Here is a 20,678-nt window from a genome sequence, read left to right on the forward strand (position 1 = left end):
TCGTGGCCATCATGGATCTGAAACCTGATTTTTACCAATATTCGTGTCATAGCCTCAAGCTCTGTAGATGTCGCCGAAGTATTTGCAAGAATAAATAGTGTGACTGCATCGTATATAATGTAAGTTGATGTGACTGTCACGATCACCATATACTGTGCGAGCGTGCAATTTATATTTTGATCGGAATGTTTTTTTTCTTTCAATATACTACTCCAGTTCATTTTAAAATACCAGATAAAAAGGGTAACAAGAGTGAGGGTTCTTAATGTAGACTGAAATTAAGAGAGTGTACATATCAATGGCTCGAAATAACTGAATTGAAAAAATAAAATCTTAAATTGTTATTAGGATTTAGCAGCGCTAAGGTAAATGTTTACCGTATAAAGAATTCTATTACGTTCGACGGGAAATGTCAGATAAGAGGGAATAAATCAATCCCGTGATAAGCTTGAAGCACTAAATATTCTTATTCAATTGAATAGGCACCACTGTTTCGTCTTAGCTCGTACATCAATGCTATTCATTGTGATGACGTCAGTACAGCAGAAACTATAACAAGCACCTTGTAGCACGTATTTCATAACATGCAGTCAGAACTGCCGACGCGGTGAACATTGCAATTGGTTAATTTGAATAAAGCTTAGGCATAGAATGTCTCAACCCATCAAACTTTCCTATGCATGTTCAACCAAGAAAAAAAAAAACTTTGTCAGCCTGACAGCATATGCGAGATCGATTTCACATTCTGTATTCGGAAGCAGAAGCATGCCGCATATTTTCAAAGGTGCTAGCGAAACTTTCCGTTGACGTTTTGTGCATACAGCACGCAACCGAAGATTTCAGTACATACATTAGGCACGCCACCTGAGCAGCCATCTTCAGCGAGCTGAGAAGATTTCAAAAACAAACATCAATGCAATAATTATTCGAAATTCGGTGGCGCAGTATTATTTGCAACGCAAATGTTTGCATTGATTCCTGCCTGTTATTTTCGATTCTCATTGAAGCTCTTCGCAAGTACATTTCCTAAGTCGCCAAGCTCTAATGAGATGCGATGATAGGCACTCACATTACACAATCTAGATGTGCTAAAAAGTTGTTTTTTTCTATGTGGGCAGACTGCCGGGATTCCCCAATGCTCTTCACATTGTTGAGTCTATACAACGTCAGTACAGAAAGGTCCTCCATTACTTAAGTGTACTTGTGCTAGCCGTACCTCTGCGTCAGTACTTTAGGTAGTAATTTCTTTGCGGCGTCGTAAAACTGCGCAGTCAATTATCAGAACGATAATTGGTAATGAGCCCAGAAATATTCAGTACCTTTTGTATACGTTTTCGAGCTACATAGATTATATGGTCAATTCCTTTAGCATTGCCTTCGGTTATCTATTAGGCTAAAGCTAGTTGGGCGAAGTGAACTAGAAACTTTCAGTACTGCTGGTCAAACAATAAAGACTTTACGTATTGAAGCAAGGTGCCCAACGATGAGCTTTCTCGAGAGTGAGTTTGATATTACTACAAAGGTAAGCAGGTTTACTGGTCTTGTTTTAGTTGCTAAAGCATCAGACGGAGAAGACCCACGGTTCGAGGCACACTTGAGATCATGGCAGGCCGCTTACGGCATCATCCTCCACAGCGTTTGCATTGCATTCGAGGCTAGCGTACTGTTCTTCATGCTGTACGGCGATTTAACAGAAGGCGTCTTTTCGGTGGCCGTGCTCAACATCTTGCTGATCGCTATGTGTGTCAAAGGAGCAGCCGGTATGGCAGTCTACTTGATCTTTGGCAGGCAGTTTGTCTCTATTCTCAACGAGATGGTCAAATTCGAAGAATTCATCCGTTACCAACCGGTCAGCGATACCCACTGTTGGTTTTCGGCCCGTAAGCTTTGGGAAGTGTCCCGATGGATGACAATAACCGCGTACGTCACGAGTCGATACGCCATGTACCTAGAGTTATCTGCAGGTCAGACGACGTTCTTCGCCGCTGCTGCATCCTCGTTGTGGTCTGTGGCATCCGTGTTCGTCGTCTGCATCGCCTCGGCTGAGGCTCACTCCTTGGCCAGGTTGATATATCGCGTCCTCTCGGATTATATGCGTCACCTTTCTGCTTTAGCACTACTTACGGCCAAAACTGACAGCGCTGCTCACCCTGCGAGAAACAGTTCTGCTCTCCTTCAGGATATCCGGCTCAAGTATCTGAAGTTGAAGTTCATCGCCGGAAGACTCAATGAGATACTCCAGTTCTCCACGCTTGTGTCAGTGACCTTGTCACTCGTGCTTGTCTGCACAAGTGGTTACGTTGTCACACACCCTGGCGAGTCGTTGAGGAAGCTGTTGTTTTCGGCATGCTACTGCGCGTACATACTGCTGGAGCTTGCTGAGCTTGTGCTTTCCTCGACCAACCTCAAAGACCAGGTAAGCCATGCCAGTTCGGAAAAAAACTACACTCAACAATTTCATGCAGAAATTACAAATAGTTTAGGCAAGCTTTAGTATAGGGTGTCATGACGTCCACCTCAACTCTAACAGTCGCGTATTAACACTTGGCAAGTTTAGATGAAAAACTTCAATAAATAAATTTAACCGGAGAAGTAGATCATGTGTATATACTTTTTACTGAAAGCTAATGCTGTCAGATGAGGTAAACTATGATGTTGTCTAAATTTTTGTTTCCTGCTTGATTGTGAAGAAAGTATTTCTAACCTAGTTCATAATCTCATATATTAATATAGAACTGAGCTATCACCATTTTCAGGTAAGCGACCGAGAAGATAACGGAGTCAGGGAGATAATTTGCAGATATATCGGTAATCAAATAGCCCAATCTTTTTTGGTATTCTTGCACACTATAATGAAAGGGTTGTGCGCGGTTTTTCGAAAGACCTCGGCTGATTTAGAAGTTGAGTTATTTGTTATAAACGCCTAAAGAGGTGTGAACTTAATGAAACGAAATTCGTGCTGCCATTTGGAGAGCTGTACCATGACTTTAAACCACAATGTGTTATTAAGAGTTTACTGCCTCTTTTAAATGCGCACACGCCTTATGTCAAAACCTAAATCGAAACAGCCCACCATAGCTGTCAACACACCAACCGTTTCATGTACTACCGAACAATTTGATGCAATATTTCAGTCCAAGAAACTACGCAACATGCTGGATGCAATACCAACAACGCATCTTCCGGCAGATTTTATCGCTCAGGTGAGTTACAATCACTCACACTGCTGCTTTGGCAAAATACTTTGAGCCTTCTTTCACCCTTCACTCTATTACTGACTGGTATTTCTTTCCATTGAAGATCCAGCTCTTCAAATCGTCTTTGGACTCAAACCAGCTGTGCGCGAATGCTTTCGGTTTCTTCACACTGGATAAAAGCCTGCTTGTATCCGTAAGTGCCATTTCTAGTTCTGCACCATATTCAAAACATAACCGGGGTATAAAGGCGTGTTTCCACTGATTTGACAACGTTCATGTGAGCAGATACATCTAAGAACGCAAATGCTCGTCATCACGTTATTTACATTGTTAGGGTGCAATAAGCATCACTAATAAGCTCATCTGGGCGTCTCTTGATCTGAGTTTCAATTTAGCAAATATATTTTCATGGCACTCTATTGCTGTGTGGGAGTGCATAGCGTTTTCACCGCTTTAATTTGTTATTCATCTCTGCTAAGAACCGAATAACAGACAGTTTTAAGTCTGTTTGTAATAACATATGGCAGTACACTAACTGAGCGTGAAGTTTTCCCGAGCAGTTTGAATTCTCAAGATACCACTTACAACTATCACTGGTCAGAAAGACAATTATCAGCAGGTTGTCGCACTGCAAAATTTCTGCCGTAATTGTGCTGTAATTAATTACCACAACCAGGCCAGGGCGGATCGCAATGGGAATCGGTTCGATGTGATAGGGACAAACATCTTCATAAGTCTGGATTTCTGTTCTTTTCATCTCTACTGCCTCTTAATGTTACATTGAGCTCAGTATGTTCATCATTGTATATCTGACTTATATATATATATATATATATATATATATATATATATATATATATACCGCGGCTCTTATTTGTAGAAGGTCCAAATTTGTAGCAATTCCCTCTGGCAGATAGCACAATTCTAGCCCTTGATAGAAATTACTCGATAAGGCGGCCATTAGTACTAGAGGCTTCATGAAATGCTTCATCAAATAAATAACATATATTGGCCCTTTTCGTGGAGCAGTTTGTTCTAGAGAAACGAGATGGCGCTTTCGGCGGAGCGCTGCACGTGGCCTCAGTGGCAGCGCACGAATACGGAACAATTAGCGCTTCTGCCTTGCATCTGTACGATCAGCTGTCGGAAATGCAACCAAGTTTTCACTAACGCACTGTGCTCCAGTCATGCTGGATTGGTTTATGCGGATTGAAGATGTGTGCAGTAGCTGGCTGCGAAGACAGTGACTGACATATTAAGGAACGGAATGAACCTGTGGCCAAGTTCGCGGACTGCTGCTGCACCAGTCCGTAGGTGTAACTGGCACTTAGACATGTACGGCTTTTCTCGAGGATACAGAAATTCGCTCATCCGTCAGCGTTGTATCGCTAACCTTAGAAGAAAGGGTTTCAGGCCCGGAACGTCGGCAACAGTGAGTACCGCTCGTTAAACACTGACAAAGGGAGTAGCGCTGCTTCCTGTCATAGAAGTTTCGCGCACATTATATACACACATGTACCCCAACTCGTGCAGAAACTTACGCCCACTATATTGCCAACGTGTCAAGAATAAGGGAATTGGCGCACACTTCAATATATGCGCACCATATAGCCACACTAAACGATGGACTGCGCCGATATCGCCCGAACGGTCGAAGCTGAATGTTTCGTGACGGCCTACAAGAGTAAGCGAGTTACTAGCGGTAATATACATTTGCAACACGGTATTATAATGTACAAAAAAACAGTTGCTTTTCAAGCTATGTACGCAGCAAGAGCAAAATTATCGGAACTGAGCACACCCGCGAGCAATTAGGCAGACAATAATCAGATAGTGGCAACACCAAGGAACTTTACTGCGTCCAAAACGCGACAAGCCGCTGCTTCAAAATATTTGTCAAAAAAAGTACGACGAGCATAACACACTAATCCTGATTCAATTGATGAGCGGAAAGTTTGGATACATTGACATACATATTTAGCCCCTGTGTCAGAACAAGCACCATATACGCTGCTCGGGCCGTTTGGACATAGCTTAATGAGCTCCGAAAGTGCTTTTGCATGTTCTCGGAAACTGTGGCCAAAGCTTAGTGTCGTCCACCCAGTCACCGTCTACGATATCTCCCGAAACAGAGGTTTGCAAAGCTGTACCGGTGTCATTCACATCTATTGTAAAGACGGAGGCAAAGGAGGCAGTTGAGGCAAACAATGGACGTGTCATCATGTGATCAAACATGGGAGCGCCCACGGGATCATCACGAAGAAGTCCCGTACACTAATATACTTTTCAGGAAACGCTGTTTTATGCATTGAAGCACAAAGGTAACAGGAACACCAATGCATTTTGGCGGACACTTTGAAGATTAATATAACCCGCCGTGGTTGCTTAGTAGCTATGGTGTTGGGCTGCTAAGAACGAGGTCGCGGGATGAAATCCCGGCCACGGCGGCCGCATTTCGATGGGGCTGAAATGCAGGAAGCACCCGTGTACTTAGATTGAAGTCCACGTTAAGGAATCCCAGGTGGTCCCAATTAATGCGGAGTCCCCCACTATGGCATGCCTCATAATCAGATGGAGGTTTTGGCACATAAAACCTCATAATTTATTTTAAATCTTAAAATTAATTTCTCGAAACTGCTGCAGCCCAGAGTTCGTTCCAAGTGGATACGCCTTGCAATTTCGCCGGCTATAATTCGTAGATTTAAATATGTGCCTTGAAATAATCAAATAAAACGTTAGCTAGCGTACTTAGTTATATTGAATATTTAGGCATTTTGATTTCTCACATGAGTAAGGGCCGCCTCATCGAGCATTTTATATCAAGGATTTTACTACTGATGATTGCACAAGCGCGAATAAGTTTTGAGGAATTGGTAAGAACATCGCACACGTGATTCGAGCACATGGGTTCGTATTTCAACTCCGGCCAGTTGTGTTTTCATCTACTTTCATTTTCATTTATTTATCATTTCTTTATTTCAACTACGAACTACAAATAATGTCTCCTATGCGGTCCTTTGTGTCATTATTAGTTGGCTTCTTTAGACTTGACTAATAAAAATCGGGTCGCTAAGTTTCCTATCTTCACTTCATATACATAAACAAAAGAATCTCTCGCATTTGCGCACACTAGTGTTTGGCAGCGTTAGAAGCACATTTGCTGCAGAAAGCGTCAGCTTCAAAGATTTTTACACGCACTAGCAAAAGTTGAATCTATCAGCCTGCAAGTTATTGAAGTTGTACGTTCAGGCGAGAAAAGAAAGGTTTTGCATGACTACGGTTTCCTCAAAACTTATTCGCACACATGTGCAATCAGGACTAGTAAAATTATTTCGTAGAAACGCGTAGATGACTCGGTGAATTCGGTGAGCATTGCAATATAGTATTGCCAAAACTCCAAAATTTTTTATTTAGTTTTTAAAAGTGAAATCTTTATCCGCGTCCAGTCACAGATAATCAAAATGCACTCACATTGAGTATTTTGTTCCCCGCAGGGGCGTCTGCGTAAGCAGGCGTTTGGTATGTTGCGACACCACGGACCCGAGCACATGCATGGGGGTTGGACCCTCCCGCGCTTATCCGTGCGTGGCTTAGCCGTGTCCGGGGAAAAGGGGATCCTGGAGGTTGAGCCGAAGCCGGGAGTTTGGACCTTTATGGCCCCCTGGCGGAGGCAACACACCTCTTTGGCCTCGGCTTCACGTAGACGGCACCCCCGGACTGACCCACCCGGGGGAAATCGGTAGTTGCCTTTTCCTGTCACTCTCTCCCTCCAACCTTCGTCTTTCTTACTTTCACTCTTTCCTGTCCTCTCTTTATTTTCCTTTCACTTCCGACTTCGCGGGCAGCAAGGGTTAACCTTGTGCATTATATCCTGCCTTGGGTATATGTATTTGGTTATAGTGGTGGCGTACAGTTGGCGTTTGCAGGACCTGTCCCTTACAGACTCTGCAGCGTCCCCTTGTTGGGCTCCATGGTGGGTGGCTGGCGCCACCGCCGAAACTCATCCCACATATATGGATAGCTCCTTTCCTGCACTTGCTGATCGCCGCCCGAAACGGGGGCGCACCGAAGAAATATTCCAATTTTTTGGCCGACAAATTGAGAACTTTCCACGATACCACGTGGTACATAGTGAGAAAACTGACAAGTCCGTGAGAGTGATCTCACCCTTTATTGTTGCAAAGACTCTGACAGAGACCATAGGACCAGGTTACAAGGCGACGAAGTTGGCCAGCGGTGATCTCCTACTGGAACTCCGCGATAAGAAACAACATGATAAACTACAGAATCTAGTGTCGTTTGGAAATTTTCCTGTGACTGTGACCCCGCACCGCACCATGAACACCTCCCGCGGTGTTATTTCTGATGACGACATGTTGGAGCTCACTGAAGATGAACTTCTGGAAGGATTTAAGGAACAAAATGTTTTGGCTGTAAAACGAATCAAGATGAGGCGCGATGGTAAGGAGATTCAGACAAAACACATAATTCTTACTTTTGGTTCAAGTGTTCTACCCGAGACCATTGAGGCCGGATACGTCAAACTACGTGTCAGGCCATACGTGCCAAACCCGCTCCGATGCTTCAAGTGCCAAAGATTCGGCCACAGCTCGCAGAACTGCCGAGGCCGACTGACATGTGCTAAATGTAGTGCCTTGGAACACACATCTGAATCGTGTGAAAACTCTGTCCGCTGTGTGAACTGTGATGGGGAGCACGCCGCATACTCGCGGTCCTGCCCGTCCTGGAGGAAAGAAAAGGAAATTGTAACTATAAAAGTGAAAGAGAATATTTCATTTAAAGAGGCACGAAGGCGGGTGACCTACCTGTCTAAAACCAGCTTTGCCGATGTGGCGCGTCAGGGGGCAGCGTCACAACGGTCTCCGGCTACTGTCCGGCTCACACGTAGTGAGCCGGCGGTGACGCCATCCGCCCCCTCGGCGGCTGCGGCTACCACTGCTCCGCCATCTCACAAGAAGGGGCCATCGACCTCCGGGCTCGTGGCCTCAAAGGTCTCGTCCATCGAGACGAGGCCCTCACGTCAAACACTGCGCTCGCAAGAGCGCGTGTCCAGCGCCTCGCAAGAGCCGATGGACACAACAACCGGTCAGACGGCGCCGCCAGCGCCTAAGGAGCTCCGCGAATCTCGCGATCGCTCCAAAAAAGAAAAACCGCGCATCACAGGGCCCGACAAGGGCTCTGTAAGCTAATTTAGAGTCCCTTCACACACAGCGCAAACCTCTTTCTCAATATGGACACGCAAATATTGCAATGGAACGTTAGGGGACTTCTCCATAACCTCGATGACGTTAAAGAGCTCCTTCATAAATATAGTCCGAGGGTGCTGTGTGTCCAGGAGACGCATCTGAAATCAGGAAACACAAACTTTTTAAGGCAATACGCCGTTTTTCCGCAAAGACCGTGACGACGCTACCGCCTCGTCGGGCGGTGTCGCTATAATTGTCGATAAAGGTGTTGCCTGTCAACAATTAAACCTCCGAACTTCCCTTGAAGCAGTTGCTGCCCGAGCAGTACTGTTTGGTAAACTAGTCACGGTTAGTTCGATTTACATCCCCCCTTGCTATCAACTTTCCAAGACACAGTTTCAAAATTACATAGATGAACTTCCGCCGCCATATATAGTTGTCGGAGATTTAAATGCACATAACACTTTGTGGGGAGACTCTCGTTGCGATGCGAGAGGGCGCCTAATTGAAAACTTTCTGTTTTCTTCAGGTGCATCTATACTTAACCAGAAAGAGCCAACGTATTTCAGCGCTACACATAACACATACTCATCCATTGACTTAAGTATAGTATCGAGTACACTAATACCGTACCTGGAGTGGTCTGTTCTCAAGAACCCCTTAGGGAGCGACCACTTCCCTATTATGTTAAACTCAACAAAACAAGATGGATGCTTGCCAAGTTTTCCTCGATGGAACGTGGACTCGGCCAACTGGCAACTGTTCCGAGAGCTTACATGTTTATGTGGCGATGACATTGCTGATTTTAATGTAGACGATGCTGTGGCTTATCTAACATGTTTAATTATTGACGCTGCTACGAGATCTATTACGCAAACTAACGGATTGACCAAGAAGCGCCGCATCCCATGGTGGAACGATGAATGTAGGAAAGCACGCAAAAACCAAAACAAAGCTTGGGGATTGCTTCGCAATTCTCCAACCACCGAAAACCTCATTAATTTCAAGCAGGTTAAGTCACAAGGCAGAAGAATCCGTCGACGTGCAAAAAGAGAGAGTTGGGAGAGGTACCTCTCTGGCATGAATTCTTACACAGATGAGGCGAAAGTATGGCATAGGGTGAATAAATTGAAAGGCCGGGAGTCGAACCCTCTGCCCTTAGTAAGTACCCAAGGAGATAGCCTGGAAGATCAGGCAGATTGTCTGGGCGAACACTTTGAATATGTGTCCAGTGCATCTCATTACACAGAAACATTCATGAGGTTCAAAGAACGTGCAGAGCGACAGCCCGTTAATCGGAAATGTGCTCGAAATGAAGATTACAACCACCCGTTTAGTTTAGCTGAATTTAAAACTGCTCTCGCTTGTTGCAACACCTCAGCACCAGGTGCTGACCGTATCATGTATGAAATGATCAAGCACCTACACCCTGAAACACAAAAGACCCTCCTCTCTCTTTTTAATGTCATGTGGGCTGCTGGGTACATTCCATCTTCTTGGAAAGAAGCTATAATAATCCCTATACTTAAACAAGGCAGGGACCCTTCCTTGCCTAGTAGTTACAGACCCATTGCCTTGACAAGCTGTCTGTGTAAGCTCTTCGAAAAGATGATTAACCGGCGCCTTGTCTATCTCCTAGAAAGCAACGGAATACTAGATCCGTACCAGTGTGGCTTCCGAGAAGGTAGGTCGACTACAGACCACCTTGTCCGTATTGAGGGGATTATAAGGAATGCCTTCATACACAAACAGTTTTTTCTATCTGTATTTCTTGACTTAGAGAAAGCGTATGACACCACATGGCGCTTCGGTATTATCCGAGACCTATCCACTATGGGTGTGCGCGGCAATATGTTGAGTACCATCGAAAGCTACCTTTCTAACCGTACCTTTCGTGTAAGGGTGGGCCGGGCATTGTCGAGGTCTTTCACCCAGGAAACTGGTGTCCCGCAAGGCGGTGTGCTTAGCTGCACACTGTTTATTGTTAAAATGAACTCTCTACGCACGGCTATTCCACGAACGATGTTCTACTCTGTATATGTAGATGATGTCCAGATTGGTTTTAAATCGTGCAACTTTGCTGTCTGCGAACGACATGTCCAGCATGGCTTAAATAAAGTGGCTAAATGGGCTGATGAAAACGGTTTTAGGTTGAGCCCACAAACAAGCACATGCGTCCTTTTCACTAATAAGAGAGGAATAGTACCAGACCCTTCTATTGAGCTCTCTGGTACCACATTACCTGTAAGCAAAGAGCACAAGTTTCTCGGCATCATACTGGACTCGAAACTCACATTTGTTCCGCACATCAAATATTTGAAGGCTAAGTGCTTGAAAACAATGAACTTATTGAAGCTGCTGTCACGTACAACATGGGGCAGTGACAGGAAATGCATATTGAACTTGTATAGATGCCTTGTCGGCTCACGACTTGACTACGGCGCGATAGTCTATCAGTCTGCTGCACCCAGTGCTTTAAAGATGTTGGATCCTGTTCACCATTTAGGAATCCGCCTCGCTACTGGAGCCTTCAGGACAAGCCCCGTACAAAGCCTTTATGTGGAAGCAAACGTGTGGTCGCTCTACCTTCAGAGGACTTATGCCAGTTTTACATATTTCCTTAAAACAAATTCAAACCGTACACATCCTACCTATTTTACCATAAACGATACCACATGTGCCACACTATTTAATAATCGACCAACAGCGAAGCAGCCCTTTTCGCTACGCGTGAGAAAGCTCAGTGAAGAAATGGGTGCTTCACTACTTGAACATTGCCTAATGCCTCCAGCGAAGCTGCTACCGCCGTGGCAGTGGCTGCTGGTTGAATGTGACACATCGTTTATTGAAGTCACAAAACACGCGCCAGATGCACACATTCAAATGCACTTTTTAGAACTAAAGTCGAAGTACTCTTGCCCTGAATTTTACACAGATGCATCAAAGTCACATGCTGGCGTTTCCTATGCGGCAGTCGGTCCGTCCTTCTCGGAATCCGATGTACTTTATCCCCAAGCAAGTATCTTTACGGCCGAAGCCTAAGCAGTACTATCGGCAGTGAAACACATTGATAGATTGAAACTCCAAAAGGCTGTAATATTTACCGACTCTTTAAGCGTTGTTGAAGCGTTAATGATGCCGCAAAAACATAAACACCCTGTAATTATCAACCTCTACTCACTGATCTGCTCTGCTTATGCATCTAAACAACAAATCATAATATGCTGGGTGCCTGGGCATAGAGACATTGAGGGTAATGTTCTTGCCGACCAAATGGCCACATCAATAACATCGCACGCTATTAATCCTACAGCTGCTGTCCCTGTAACAGATTTGAAACCTTTCTTGCGTAAGAAACTGCGAAGCCACTGGCAACGCATGTGGGATGCGGAAACAAATAATAAGCTTCACTTGATAAAGCCACAGTTAGGTTTCTGGCCCTCTGCATCGAAAACACGGCGAACTGATGTCCTATTCTGTCGTCTCAGAATAGGACATACATATGGTACTCACAACTTTCTATTGAGTGGTAATGATCCTCCAACCTGTGGTAGATGTGGCGAGAGGCTCACCGTCCTCCACGTCCTCTTGGAGTGTCGGGAAGCCGAAAGAGAAAGAAAGAAACATTTTCCGCTAGCGTATCGCTATTGTATCCCTCTGCATCCTGCTATGTTTCTCGGTAAAGAACCACTTTTTGACAGCAACGCAGTCCTCGCATTCTTGAAAGATGTTGTGCTACATGTTATTAGCCCAATAAGTTCATAGCGCATCCTCTCTCGAGAGGATGTTGCTGTGCTAGTTTTTATAGCACATGCCTCCAGGCCCTTGTGTTTCAAGAGCTCTGTTTAGGCACTTGTGCTTCTGGCTAATTTTCGCATCTTTAATATTTTGTAAGTCGTATCATTCCTTCACAATGCATTGTTCATGCCCATAGTACACATACTTAGTCATTGCCATAATCTTATTACGTATAGATTTTAACGCACTTTACAGCGACTGTTTTTAGGCCCATTTACAGCCATGTCACATCTGATGTTCATATAGTCCACTATTCATGTACCACTAAGCCATTACCATCGTCTTGGCGCTCTTTGGCCACATCTGGCCCTTGCGCCAATAAACCACAATAATCATCATTGAGTATTTTGTTAGCTACCAATTAAGCTCTTAAACGAGTAAATCGCTATTATCATCATCGTCATCATCATCATCAGCCTATATTTTATGTCCACTGCAGCGCATAAAATATAGGCTCCCTGCGATCTCCAATTACCCCTGTCTTGCGCTAGCTGATTCCAACTTACGCCTGCAAATTTCGTAACTTCATCACCTCCCTTATTTTTCTGCCGTCCTCGACTGCGCTTGCCTTCTCTTGGTATGTGGACCATCAGAGTTACAGAAGTAACTCTGATGGTCCACCGGCTGTCCATTCTACGCATTACATTGCCTGCCCAGCTCCATTTCTTTCTCTTAATGTCAGCTAGAATATCGGCTATTCCTGTTTGCTCTGTGATCCACACCGCTCTCTACCCGTCTCTTTACGTTAGGCCTAACAATTTTTGTTCCATCGCTCTTTGTGCGGTCCTTAACTTGTTCTCGAGCTTCTTTGTTAACCTCCAGGTTTCTGCGTGATATGATAGCACCGGTAGAATACAATGATTGTACACTTTTCTTTTCAATGACCGTGATAAGCGCCCAGTCAGGATTTGGCAATGCCTGCTATATGCGCTGCAATCTAATTTCACTCTTCGGTAAAATTCGTTCTCATGATCAGAGTCCCCTGTGAGTAATTGGCCTCGCTAAACGTACTCCTTTACAGACTCTAGAGGCCAACCGGCGATCCCGAATTCTTGTTCCTTTGCCAGGCTATGGAGCTCCTACTTTGCGCAGGGGGTGCTGCGAAAAATGGTGCTAAAAAGCGCCCTCTGTCCTGAACTGCGTAGTACCAAGCTCGGTCGTCTGCTTCGAAAAACACGTTTACAATATGTACCCGCCACTTTCGGTTCTGTTGTACTACGGCCTGCAGCGAATATCGGGCGCCGAAGATTTTTTCAGGGGTGGCACACTACTTAAAGACATTATGCAATGCCGAATACGTGTGCGCTGTTCAAGAAATAAACGACGAAGTTTTAGCGCAGTGTCAATCGCAAGTGAAGCGAGTCGCGTACGAAGTTGAACTTCATGTAAGGTTTGCACGCTGATAGATTCAGGCACACAAACGCGAGGAAATTCTCGTTATAAATGAATTCACTGCAGCGATAAGTTGACATCATGTTTAGGGAACTATTCGAGCGCACGACGGTACGCGTCGCGACGGCAGTGGTCTTTCAGCATGCCGCGAAATGGCCGGCCTCCTGCAATCTTAGAATCTTAGTAAACTGATAAAGAACTGATACAATGCATACTAACGTACTAACGTACTAACGTAACGTACTATGTACGGCGCTCGTGAGCTGCTCGCTTCATGTAGCTTTTAATGACAGTGCTCGAACATCGATGTGCTGCAATCAATACTGCCTTTCTGTGCTGCCTCAACGTGCTGGCTGGAGGTCAAGAATGAGCACATTTAACTCTCAAACCTGTGCTGCTCGTAGTGGGGCGCGTTATGCAGCGCGCCCGCCGGTCCGCTTCGTGAGGCCTTGAAGGAAAACGGTTTAATCTGATGTTGGGATTCAGGCCTTCTTGCTCGTGGCAGCTCACGACGCAGCAGTAACGACGGTGACGCTTTTTCGAGGCTGAGCTAGGTCGCTCCGGATCGGCGTCGCCGATTCCTTCTGCTTCCAGCATTACGATCTCCCCATGGCACACAGGAAGATCGTTTTCGTAAAACTAGGCTGCGGCCAGCTCAGCGTCGTAGGCGTGGTCTGTGAGAAGTGACGAGCCTTTTCGCAGTTGCAATAGGGCAGAAAAAAGGGCGAATCAATGCAAAACTCGGGCTAGAAACGTGCTTCCCAACAGCCAGGGCTCAATACTACCCAAGCTTGTACTACCCAGATCACTTTTCTCGCCGCCACCAGGTGCCGCTACTATACCTCAAACTTCAGCGCAAGGCGCCCATTGAACATTAACTTTATCTTCCGCATATTAATCTTCAACCCCACTCTTACACTTTATCGATTAAGGTCCTCAATCATTTGTTATAATTCGTCTCCATTGCTGCTGAACCGGACAATGCCATCTGCAAACCGGAGGTTGCTGAGATATTTGCCGTTGATCCACACTCCTAAGCCTTGCCAGTCTAAGAGCTTGAATACTTCTTCTAAGCATGCAGTGAATAGCATTGGAGAGATTGTGCCTGCTTGCCTGACCCCTTTCTTGATAGGTACCTTTCTAGTTTTCTTGTGAAGAACCGAGGTAGCTGTGGAATCTTTATTGATGTTTACCAAGATATTTACGCATGCTTCATGTACTCCTTGATTACGCAATGCATCAATGCCAGAACAGGAATTGGCCTTCCTGGTGCAGTAATGGGCCACTACCTCCCTCATGACTCCTGCAAATAAATCGCTATAAATGTGCCCTAATGCGTTACATAGATAATAAAGTGCTCGTTGATTGTGACGAGCACCCATGGAGCTTCTGACAGGCAACTCAAGCAGTCATGCGCTCTATAGTGCCAATGTTTCACAATTTTGTCGTGATTAAACTAAATCAAATTACTGTTTTGCAGACTGCAGCGAGTGTCCTGTCATTCACGATACTCCTGGTGCAAACTGGTCAGGAGTTCAAGGCTGGCTGATGTCACCGAGCTGACTGGAAACCCGAAAATTCGACTTGTTCGTGAATAATGATTGCCCAAGTAGGAAGCGCGTAGCTTTCACTTGGGCTTTCATAAAAAGCACAGCAGCTACACGTTATCTCGATTTTCATTTCATTATATTAACCAATAATCTAGCATTGGAAATATGTCTAGTGCCCGGTAAGTTATGCTATTAGAAAATAAACATATGCAGATCCCACGTCACTGTTGGACTCGATGTTATACGTAGCACTTTTGAGATAGCTGGCTATCCAGCACCGTTTGGAGTCCTTCGCAAAACTACTAGATCGACCAAGTGTTACCAGGTGAGCGTTTGTGCAAAGCAAACTGTGGTGTTTAACTGCAAGCTGTGTGCGACGACAAAACTAAAACGAAGACGACAACTACAACAGTTTGAATGCAACGGCATTACATTTGTGTTTCTTTTTTCACTCCGAGATAAAATGTTCAGCCCCTTCTCTTACGACCTGGGTTGGACAGGCCTCAAGGTGGTACACGGTCGTGCAGCGTGTTTCTAGGGTTATCTGCGGTGAGCACAAGACAGGGAAATGTGGACCAAACCTTAAGTGGTTCACTGTAATACACACTATCTGAAATCGTTAGCTCACACGAGGCAAGAACGGGAAGGATAGTGGTAAGTCTGTGGCAAATAGAAGCTATGCGACGTTACGCTCGCGCGAGTTATCTCAAACAGCTAGCTGGCGTTGGCACGATAGAAATAGGCGTGTCTAGTGGTCTTGTAGTGGTCTAGTGGTCTTGGCTAAGCAACGGTATAAAAAAAGTATAGCAAAATATATATAAGCCCACTGCAGCGCTGTTTTGAGTCAAGTGTTACATGCACCAGTGAGCACGAATATGTAAAATTGGCCCACTTTCTACGCTGCATAGTGACTACTGCTATTCAGTTGTGCTACACTAACTTTTGGAAATACTGCCTTTCAATCGGCTACGAGCCGGCGGATAAATGATATAACTATATTAATACATCAAACAAACTATACTCTTCTCAAGAAGAGGAAGGGAGCGGTGGGGTAAAGCTGCTTAACTGCAGCTCGACTAAGCCCGGTCCCTTGTGTTACAATCACAAAACTGTATGAGCATACCAGTAGACACACAAAATGGCAGAAACAGCAAAATGACACACCGATATCACTTACTGTAGCGCCATACCAAGTCATCCAAGTTGTCTACTAGGCTGGACAGCAGGCAGCTGCAACACGTCTATTCGGGCACGTACCCTGTGGTCCATGTTGTGTGCTCGGCCAGACAGCAGTGTGCACATACCAAGAAGAAGTAGTAGTTTATTGATAGGAAAATGTAGAGAGGTTGAACGGAAAATGGAGTGCCTGGCCTGCTAACTACTGTTGGAGGCACGCCGGGACATGCCAAGGCATATTTTGAGTGCCTGCGCTTGAACGCTCTCTAAAGTCCGTAAGCAAGAAATGCTCAAGTTTGAGAGTATCGGGAGGCTGTAGCGAATGTAGTCTATGAATAGAGACTGATAAAGTCGTAGAAAGGAGCCTTCCGTGGGGCCCCATTTCATGCCTGCTACGAAGCGAAGAAAATGGCGAAACAGATTAAGTCTTTGCTTCAGCGTATTAACGTGGCTCGACCATGACAAAGCATGGTCGATGATAATGCCCAAGAATATGTGGTGGGAGACATGCGGTATTATAACACCGTTAATGGTGCACATAACAAGTCACCGAAGCTAATTAACAGCTTCAGCCACTGGCTATTTGCGAATGTTTATTGGGCTAGACCATCCAGCCGTACTAAGGGGCCACAATAGCTCAAGAAAGCTACCACGTTAAATTTATAGCACGTCTTCATTACGCTTCTTGTCTCTGAAATGCACTCATTTTGAAGATTAACGGCAAATGTTGTACATCTGTGCTTCCTAAGCCTGTACTCAGCGTGGATAAGAAGGACTTGTGCATGAAAAAATTCTCAACCAGTCTAATGTTTTTCTAAACACTAAGAAAACATGATATACGATAAAATACTTGCACGCCTAAGAATATTGAAATTGTTCCTTCTTCTTCTTTTTTATATAAATCATGTTAACTGTCACAATTTCTATTGCCAATGGAGAAATATCTGCTTGAAACCAAACAAACATACTACACAAGTACCTCTTTGTGGGTGTCATTTTCTTACTAGTATAGACAAGGAATAGCACAATAAACAAGGGACGTAAAAAAAACGCGAGGCGAGCGCGTGACACGAGCGCTATTAACAGTTCGGTGTGATATGAAGGTATCTAAGAGCTCACAATAAATGGTAAGGCTTCTTGTTGAAATATTTTAACACGAAAGTGTTTTATTCCGGGGTCCACCAAGACTTCACTGACGTATTTCCGTCACGGAAATACGTCATAGAACATAATACAAAGAAAGAAACCAGAAGAAAAAGTTCCACAAACATGCAAAATTTGGGAATCGAACCCACGACCTCTCGGTCCGCGACGATAGATCGCCGAGCGTTTAACCCATTGCGCCACAAACGCATTCGCAGAGAGCTACACAGACGCGCCTTATATATCTAACACTCCTCCGTGTACCCGCGCTCTTGCTCGGGGCGGTGCCGCCGCCTATGAGCAGAAAAGAGAAGTACTGCATTATGACACTAAAGCCCGGGATACATGGAGCGAACTTTCTCGACGAACTTCACGCGTCAAGTAACGACGCGGCGACACGACGCAGGATGTTTGCTGTGTTGCAATACATGCGGCGAACGCCGCCGCGCGTTGGCCGCCGTGTTGGCGGCGGTCCCTGCCGCCCGCTTCGAACTGAATTTGGCGTTGTCCTTGTAGAATTCACTTAGTTGGAAGCAAATGACTGCGTAAACGGCTTTCGCTTAGTCTCAGGCCGCTTCGACGACAGAGTATTATGGATAACCTTGAGTAGTTTTCGAGATCGCTTCTCGTTTCGAACGCGTCTAAGCCTAGCGAAAGAAATATCCGATGCCAACGCCATCTATCGGGGAAGTCGGGAGATAGGCATGACGACAGCATGTGGCCTCTGAGATCAGAAGATTTCTGTTGAAGGTTGTTGTAGAGAGCTTGCACTGCTTGTCTGTTTCCTCGCAGATCAGCGGATATGGGATGTACAAATACAACGCGATTCCTGAGAAATCATACTAGGAACTACTCAATCGGTGCAGAGACATGCAGACACGGCAACACCAACGCGATTGCAGACGACGCGAAAAGGCGCGCGCGCGCGAAACACCAGCATGCATTGCGACCGGAACTAGTGCCTCCTGATTGGCTGTCGTCCACCGCTGCGCGCTAGACGCTTCCGGCGGCGGCGTTCGCCCGACGAAAATGTTTGGACAGGCAGATCGGCTGCGGACGGCAAATTTCTTGACGCCGGCCGTCGGACGTTCGCCGCCCGACGAAGTTCTTCGCTCGGACGCCGGTTATTCGCTCCATGTATTCCGGCCTTAACGCGCACCGACAGTGAACGCTTCGGTGGTCTCAGTACTACGACGCCTCGATGCCAGCATTCGAAGGGACGCTGGCATCAAGAAGCACTACCAACGCCACCTAGGTGGCGTTCACCGTACTCAGCACAGCGGAGCGTGGCCTCCGCAATTAGCTCTGAAAATGTTTCTGAAGTTGATCGCGGAGGCTGCAATTACGACGCGCTGTACGCGCTGATTTGACTCGGTGACGATTCAGTTACGTGCTTTGTCTTGCGCGTTGTATTAGTGTGTCAGTTACGTGCTTCGTCTTTCGCGTTGTGCTAGCGTGTGCAGCGTAGTGCAGCTTCCATATGCACGACGGTTGCTCATGGTCATCGACGTTGGTAGTCGTGATGGAGGAGACGTGCCACCAGGCGTCAGCGTGGGTGCATCAACGCCTAAGGGCGCTTTAGCCACAAAACACCAATAGACATTATATATCAATGTGCAATAAACATTACACTACTTCTGTGAAGACACGTTTCACTTTCGTGTTCTATACCGATTCCTATATAAGAGGGATCAACCACATTTTTTTCCCTCATTACGCGCCACTGAAGTGAGCTAACTCGCCGTATTAAAGGCGATAGTCCTTCTTGGACTACCCAAACGCGAAAAACGTTGTCCGTCTGTCTGTCTGTCACTCAATTTAACCGCCCGGCCAAAACCAACCAAGCTTCTAGCACGTGTGGCACGGCGTCATACACGTCAACATTATACAGCTCAAAGAAAACCTCAGGTCTATTTGAGGCAACATATATGTACATAACCGTGATCCGCAGCGTTCATTTAATTAGGAATACACAATGCACTGGTTTTTACGTTAGTAATTGAAAAATTAACGTGTTAGAAATGGTGTCGAAGAGACGCTACGCGTTTAAAAACAAGCCGACTGAAGCCGCGGCTCTGTAGCCGGCTTTAAGCCAACAGTAATAAAAGGTTCCAACAGATGGCGCGAGAGCAAGGCGAACGCGGGAATTTTGAATTGAATTCAGCACTACCTCCATTGCATCCATCATGGAATGAGTGAGAGGGGAGTGCAAGATCGTGAGGGGTGGGAAGGGGGAGAAGAGAGGGTGTTACGTATCAGGGGCGGCATTTGCAGCAAAGCAAGCAGTGATGCGGCCAATACTTTTTTTTGTCGGACAGCATAAAGGCTTCACATATGCCCGTGGCTTCAGATATTTCTTAACACATGGGCGAATTCCTTCCTGCATTGGAATACATTCTATGATTTCAGGATGTTTTAGAGTGCAATTATTTGGTCATTTATTCAGTGCAATTCATTGTTATGGCAGCATTTATGCCTTACAAGTGCTACAAAACGCAACTTATGCAAAATATTATTTTCAGAACCATGAAGACTAGAAAATAGTTTGAAATCATGCTTTATTTCCTGAATTACTACCTAGAACAGCTGGTTTATGTTTGAAACAACTCAGAAACGCATATGTTATCGTTTCTCCAAACGCTCATTACCACGAACGCTGGTGGTCATGGACGCGCTCGACAACAGACGCAGCGCAACCGTAAAACGTATGGTCAACTGTTCTGTCACAAAAAAGCACACGTTTTCTAATGCGTCATGCCCCCCACCCCGCAAAAAAAATTAATTCCCGCGACAGATTGAAAATAGGCACCGGTGAGATTCGCACTCACGATCTCCTGTTTACTAGACAGGCGCTTTAACCAACTAAGCCACGGCGCCGTTGGTAGAACCCTAGGCTGCAACCTCCATTCAATGAAATCTAATCATCGGCACTGGTCTATATGCGCGAAAGAAGTCGCATCAATATTCATCAGCAGCTTCCCCCCGTACTCCTACCATGCCCAAGTGACACTCTTGCTGCTTAACGATGCGGCCTTTTTTATTGAAATACGATAGCCTGCCAGTTCACCGATGAAAACGGATGTCACGTATATGGAGCGGCTGGCAAGTGTGCCATTACATATGGGTTTCATTTAGCAAAGCTTAGATCGAATCCAAGATATCGAAAGTTGAGTCGCCGGTGTGAAGTGTGTGTGTATGTGTGTGTGTGTGTGTGT

The 20,678-nt window shown here is 45.5% G+C and overlaps 1 non-coding gene across 1 annotated transcript; it reads right to left on the reverse strand.

The window, feature by feature from the left end:
• Window positions 1–20,266: 20,266 nt before the first annotated feature.
• On the reverse strand, window positions 20,267–20,340 carry Trnat-agu (transfer RNA threonine (anticodon AGU)). Its single transcript has one exon. It is a non-coding gene; the product is annotated as a tRNA-Thr (tRNA).
• Between the last annotated feature and the right edge of the window lie 338 nt (window positions 20,341–20,678).

The sequence above is a fragment of the Dermacentor silvarum genome, chromosome 9, assembly GCF_013339745.2.
Source record: "Dermacentor silvarum isolate Dsil-2018 chromosome 9, BIME_Dsil_1.4, whole genome shotgun sequence".
NCBI classification, from domain to species: Eukaryota; Metazoa; Arthropoda; class Arachnida; order Ixodida; family Ixodidae; genus Dermacentor; species Dermacentor silvarum.